The sequence below is a fragment of the Phyllobates terribilis genome, unplaced genomic scaffold (assembly GCF_046119375.1).
Source record: "Phyllobates terribilis strain yellow unplaced genomic scaffold, ASM4611937v1 Scaffold_2__4_contigs__length_985480577, whole genome shotgun sequence".
Taxonomy (NCBI): Eukaryota; Metazoa; Chordata; class Amphibia; order Anura; family Dendrobatidae; genus Phyllobates; species Phyllobates terribilis.
Genome location: NW_027362762.1, coordinates 670629512 through 670637059, shown reverse-complemented (window position 1 = coordinate 670637059; position 7548 = coordinate 670629512).

Genomic DNA, 7548 nt, shown 5'->3' with positions numbered 1-7548 from the left:
AACAGAAAGAATAGAGCATCACACATAGATTAGATAGATAGAAACATGTCAGTCACATATATAAGAAGTACAGTGATAGTGTTGATTACTGTACTTGTCATTTAGTGTTAAAATAAAGGATTTATTAAAAAAAAAAATTGGCGTGGGGTTCCCCGTAATTTTAGTCTCTAGCGGAGGTTAAGCAGATGCCTGGGGCAGATGTATGAAGCCTGGGAAGGGGGTAATACCCACGGAGCTTCCCAGGCTACTAATATCAGCCCCCAGCTGAATACCTAGCCTTTACTAGCTATTAAAATGGGGGATCCCCCAAAAAATGACGTGGGGTCCCCCCTATTTTAATAGCTAGCAAAGGCTAGGCAGACAGCTGGGAGCTGATATTAATAGCCCAGGAAGGGTGCCATGAATATTGGCCCCTCCCAGGCTAGAAACACCAGCCGTCAGCCGCCCCAGAAATGGCGCATCCATAGGATGCGCCAATTCTGGCACTTAGCCTCGCTCTTCCCACTGCCCTGTTGCGGTGGCAGTGGGGTAATAGGGCTGGGGTTGATGTCAGCTTATAATGCCAGCTGACATCAAGCCCAGGTTAGTAATGGAGAGGCATCTCTTAGACACCCCCATTACTAACCCCATAGTCAAAGTTAAAAAAAACACATACGCCCAGAATAAATTCCTTTTATTGAAATAAACACACAATTCTTTATTGTTCTAAATTAAACCATACTTACCATCACGCCCATTCCAGCTGAAGCCAATGTCTTCTGCATTAAAAGTAAAATAATAAAACAGCATCATCCTTACCTTTCCATGGATCCCAGGACAGCTTCAGCTCTGCTACATTCACATGACAGGCTGGATCGCAGCCGAAAGCTGCCATCCAGCTTGCCATGCCGCAGACACTGAGAAGTGCAGGCATGCTTGTGTCTCGTTGTGACGGCATAAAGATGAGCCGAGGTCATGTCCAATGAACTCAGCTCACCTCATGCACATCACTGACAGCGTGGGAAAATTCTCCTGCACTTGCAGTCAGCGTGAGAGAATTCTCCTGCTGAAGCGCTGAGCGCAGGAGAATTTTCCCACGCTGTCAGTGACGTGCTCACCTCATGCACGTCACTGACAGCGTGGGAGAATTCTCCTGTGCTCAGCGCTTGAGCAGGAGAATTCTCCCACGCTGGGATGGCATTGAGATGACAGGCTGGATCACAGCTGAGCGCTGCCATCCAGCTTGTCATCCTTCAGAGACACTGCAGAGCACAAGCATGCCTGCGCTCTGCAGTGTCTATGAAGGATGGCATGCTGGATGGCAGCGCTCAGCTGCCATCCAGCCTGTCATCTCAGTGCCATCCCAGCGTGGGAGAATTCTCCTGCTCAAGTGCTGAGCGCACGAGAATTTTCCCACGCTGTCAGTGACGTGCATGAGGTGAGCCGAGTTCATTGGACATGACCTCGGCTCATCTGGATGCCGTCACAGCCAGACACTGAGGAGCGCAAGCATGCCTGCGCTTCTCTGTGTTTGCGGCATGGCAAGCTGGATGGCAGCTTTCGGCTGCGATCCAGCCTGTCATGTAAATGTAGCAGAGCTGAAGCTGTCGTGGGAACCATGGAAAGGTAAGGATAATGTTGCTTTATTACTTTACTTTTATTGCAGAAGACATTGGCTTCAGCTGGAATGGGCGTGATGGTAAGTATGGTTTAATTTAGAACATTAAAAATTGTGTGTTTATTTCAATTAAAGGACTTTATTCTGGGTGTTGTGTTTTTTTAAATACTTTACTAGAAATTCATGGCGGTCATGTCTAATATTGGCGTGACCCCATGAATTTCGGGCTTAGGGCCAGCTGATAATGCCTAGCTGGCCCTAACCCCTTTATTACCCAGTGAACCACTGCACCAGGGCCCTAGATGAGTTGGGTTCAGTGCCAGAAGATGGCGCTTCTATGAACACGCCATTTTCTGGGGTGGCTGCGGACTGCAATTTGCAGCGGGGGGGCCCAGAAAGCTTGGACCTCCCTGCGCTGCGGATTCCAGCCCCCAGCTGCCTAGTTGTACCTGGCTGGACACAAAAATAGGGCGAAGCCCCATGTATTTTTTTTTTTAATTATTTCATGAAATTCATGAAATAATTAAAAAAAAAAGGGCTTCCCTATATTGTTGTGTCCGGCCAGGTACAAATAGGCAGCTGGTGGTTGGGGGCAGCCCGTTCCTGCCTGCTGTACCTGGCTGGACACAAAAATAGGGCGAAGCCCCACGTATTTTTTTTTTAATTATTTCATGAACTTCATGAAATAATAAAAAAAAAAAGGGTTACCTATATTGTTGTGTCCGGCCAGGTACAAATAGGCATCTGGTGGTTGGGGGCATCTGGGGGCATCTCTTTGCAGTCTCCTGCTAATTAAAATCGCCTGTGCCAAATGGGAGGAGTGCTGGTCCAAGAAAAGGAAAAGAATATGCAATGCAAAAAAAAGAAGCATGGACCGCACCTCCAAAAATCATACATTTGATCTAATGCCTCTCGGCAAAAATATATATAACTGAACATGAGGTTCTTAGTTTAACATTCTGATCAGACTGTATGAAGCCCACTGCCACATCAAGGCAAACCTCGTAGGTAGGAAATACCCCCGTTCAGGTAGGAAATGTTAGGACCCACTACGAGGTTTGCCGTGACGTGGCAGTGGGCTTCATACAGTCTGATCAGAATGTTAAACTAAGAACCTCATGTTCAGTTATATATATTTTTGCCGAGAGGCATTAGATCAAATGTATGATTTTTGGAGGTGCGGTCCATGCTCCTTTTTTTTGCATTGCATATTCTTTTCCCTTTCTTGGACCAGCACTCCTCTCATTTGGCACAGGCGATTTTAATTAGCAGGAGACTACAAAGAGGGTCTAGCCTATTTTTGCTCTCACTTGAGAGCTTGAGGAAGGTGAGCTACAATGCTCCTTTCATGTGGTGTTGGTGCAGTGTGTCGGCCATTGTTGCTGTGGTTTTCTGCTTGTGGGGCGGCGCGGCCTGAAGTCATGGGGACTCGGCCTTGCAGCATGGGTGCTGTGACGCACCAGGCCGCCCGTCCTGCTGGTGCATTTTCGCTGTGGCGGTGGTTGGCGCACGGCTCCACTCCCGTTCAGGTAGGAAATGTTAAGACCCACTACGAGGTTTGCCGTAACGTGGCAGTGGGCTTCATACAGTCTGATCAGAATGTTAAACTAAGAACCTCATGTTCAGTTATATATATTTTTGCCGAGAGGCATTAGATCAAATGTATGATTTTTGGAGGTGCGGTCCATGCTCCTTTTTTTTACAGTAATCAACACTATCACTGTACTTCTTATATATGTGACTGACATGTTTCTATCTATCTAATCTATGTGTGATGCTCTATTCTTTCTGTTATAAATTGTCGGGTACCGATGCTGAATTGCCGGCCGGCTTTTTTAAAGAGACGGTGCATGAAAACACTATTATTTTTTTTAATAAATCCTTTAACACTAAATGACAAGTACAGTAAGCAACACTGTCACTGTACTTCTTATATATGTGACTGACATGTTTCTATCTATCTAATCTATGTGTGATGCTTTATTCTTTCTGTTCTAAATTGTCGGGTACCGGTGTATGCCGCTGCTGAATTGCCGGCCAGCTTTTTTAAAGAGAGTGTCTTCTGAGCAGTTTGTCAGCTTTTGGACACATTTGAAGGTGTTTTCTATGTGTTTCTATGTGTTTTTGTTTGCCTGCCATTGGTTTTAACGGTGTTCGACGGTGTTCGACGAACAGTTCCACAAACATCTCGGTGTTCGACGAACCGAACCGAACCCGAACACTACGGGGGTGGCTCAACACTAATCCTCATACGCATTCTATCTCTACACTTGTTCTTGGCAGATTAGAAGTAGACTTGGGAGTTTTATCACCATATCCTCTATTTTTTTGTCCCGTATTCATCAATTTATTGAGTTCCCCCTTCCTTGCCAATGTTCAGAAGAAGTTTATTCAGTCCCATCAATATAGCTGCTGTCTTACCAGTTATGATTTACATTTTCACAAACTATGTGTATAAATGTATTGGTAAATTACATCTTCCCTCAAGTATTGCATTTTACATCATTATTTTTTTTTCAAGATCACAATCTTTACAGAACAAAGGAGAATTTGTTAAATTGGTGAGATTTTGTGAAAGAACAAGATGGTGGTGATGCTGTAGATTCTGTGTATCTGGCATTGTATTGTTCCAAATGTTATTGCTGTTGCTATAGCAAATAATTATATAAAATATAAGCAGTATGTTATTGTAATGATTTGGCAAAACTGCAGTTAAATCTGGCTAGAGTATAATTATTTACATACGGCTACAAAGCTAAATACTCCCAATACATAGCAGCCAAAAAGACAAACCATAACGACAACACACCCAGTTTTATTCTGAGGTTTACCTTGTACAGCAAGAAAGTCAGAACAGTGAAACTGTTAAGAAGCATTGATATATGGAGCTTTAGGATGAAATAGCTAACAGTGTTGGCATGTTTGCGTATTTTAGCTGCTTTGACGTGTTAGAGGGATGGCGTCAATTTTGGAAACAAAGAAGGAAACATTTATATGTAAAGTTCATCATAGAGATAGTAGCTTGGTTATCATCCTTACAAACTACCTGTGTATGGGGCCGTGTACAGTAGCTTGCACATCTTGTAGCCAAGACCACCATTTTGTAGGAAAACATTGTGATCATGAAAGTCCTATCACTTTGCCCCTCCACTGGACAGAAATAATGGCATTATCTACTTATATGCGAGTCTCACTTTTATTTTTGGCCCATACACTAAATAATTGTTTTTAGCGATGCACGAACGTGCTCGGTTAACCAGGCTCGGGTGCTTACCAAGTAGCTTCGATGTGCTTGAAAACTATTTTAAAGTTGCCGCGGCTGCATGTGTTGCGACTGTTAGACAGCCGCGACACATGCAGGTATTGCCTGACAAACAGGCAATCACTGCATGTGTCACGGCTGTTTAAACAGCCTCAAGACATGCATCCGCAGTGACTCGAAAATAGTTTTCGAGCACACTGAAGCTACTCAGTAAGCACCCGTGCATGCTCAGTTGACCCCTTAACTGAGCACGTTTGCGAATTTTTAATATATAATTAATATTTTCATGTATAAATATCATTGTTTAATTGACAAAATATATTTTCATGAAATAATTAGAATACAAAACTTAGTACAAATGTTAAATTACATGAGGTTTATTAAACTAATGATTTTAGGGACTGGAGTTAATAATTTGGTATCTTGGACATATATTAAACATGACTGCAAACCATATAAGTGACATCTGGGAGTATGTCACTGGCTATGTCAAAGGTTTTATTGAGGTTTTCAAGACACTTTAAAGGCCTACAGGACATGTAGACCTCAATGTAGCTACAGTATTCACTGGCCAATTGGACCTAACTAAATCCGTGTTTGTGTTTAAATATGCCACCCACCACCGGATTATGGATGTATGATGCTTTCTTGAGGCACGTGTTGCTTTCTAGAAGCATTACCCTGCGTAGCTCCATATGTGGCAAGAGATGGAACATTTTTTTTACTCTGAGAATCCTAAAGGATAACACAGAAGCAAAGTATGGGCCATGTCAGTCTATATCTGTCATAGTACAGATCCATACACTATAGCCTTAAAGACCGGGATAATGGATGCAACAAAGCAGATGGCCAACATGCACCAATTTTTCTCAAACATTTAACATAACAAAACAGTGGTTTATTGCTCCAAACTTGTCCATGACTTCTATTCGTATGAGAATAGCATTCCAGTCAATTTGTATAATAAATGATTCTGTTTTTTTTGCATTTTAAACTTTGAAAGTAATAAAAGACAAAATATTTTGAAAAGTGCCAGAACTGTGTAGTCTATGCATTGCTGTAAGGTTTAGGGCCTTTTAGTTTGTAATAAAATTATACACATTATTTATAGCCATTAAAATCCTCTCCATTTTATCTAGGCAAAGTTTACAAATGTTATCACCAAATAGCGATTATTCACCTTCTCCATGCACATTCAGAGGCTCAACTGAGGTAAATGTTTTTTTTTTTCAATTATTCTTCATTGTATTTTTGTTCTATTCATAGTCTGCATCGGATAAACTGGCTGTTACGGCAGGTGCAAGCAGCACCCCTTCCACATATGAGCTAGGTCAAGGAGAGATAGGTGTGAGTATGAATATACTTGTCATCACAGAAATAAAAGAACTTTTCAGTATAAGTAGCACTTATACTAGTATTACTAGTGTTAGTGCTTCAATGAGGATTTATAATACAAGTAGTAGCGCCATAGTTGCTACATCCAATTAAAACAGAATCTTGTATTTTTATAATGTTTACTTTTAGTAATAATGGTAGTTTTATTATTAATATTCAGATATTAAGTGAATATACTATTTTTTTGCAATTATTGTATTATTTGTATAACATAGCATAAACATATTGCATTATTACAGCAAAAGTCAGATATTATGAGAGGGTAAAAAAAATGAAAACTGTTATTCACATATTGACTTTTTTTTTCCAAAAGACACCGTAATTGAAAGAAATCAGTCAGCAGGTTTTTGTAATGTAATCTGACAGCAGCACAAGGTAGGGACAGAGACCTTGATTCCAGTGAGGTATCACTTAGTTTGCTGGGTGCAGCAGTTATGATAGAATCACAGTTTTCTCTGCTGCAGATCTAGCAGTGTATAACCCCCTTCACACCAAGGATTTCTGAGTGAGTACATTGTGTAGTAACAGAGAGCTGCTAATCAGTGCTGAGGTGTGGTTGGACTAGGATGCACGTCTAATTATAATCTCCAACTAATAAAACATTGATTGTATTCAAACAGCAAAACACAGTCTAGTAAGTACCACATCACTGTAATCAGGGTCTCTGCTTCTACATTATAGTGCTCTCATTCATTAATCATTGTAGTGATTGCATAACAAAACCCTGGGGACAGATTCCCTAAGCCAGCTACCGAATTAATTGTAACCTAATTCATCCCTTGTATGTCTCATAGAATACATGTCCTAGAGGAGGTTTATACAAAAAGTCCAAACATGTAACTCTTCACTAGAACATGGGTTCATACTCTACAGTATATTGTCAAACTGCTCCCAACAAACAATTTGCAAAGTGTACTTTTTAAAAAAAAAAATTGGAGTCCTAAAACTCCATGTACAATATATTCGGGTTGTGCCTGCTCTCTTATCAATATTCTATTTTTTTTTGCATTCCTTTGAAAAGATGCTTACTACTGTCATGCTAAAATATTAGAATTATACACAACTTTTTAATTGAGTATATAACAACTTTTTCCTGTTTATTTTTAGGACTTAAGAGGCTCTGCCAGATTGTGTAAGGAGTGTGAGGATACCACTAAATAATGTCTCTAAGGGCAGAGACAGACTGCCGTATAACTTGCGTGATGATCGCATTGCATTGAAAGGACTGGCCGGCACCTCTCCTGACCTGAGCATTATAGCATGATGTATTTCTATGCAGCTGTCAAGCTCAGGT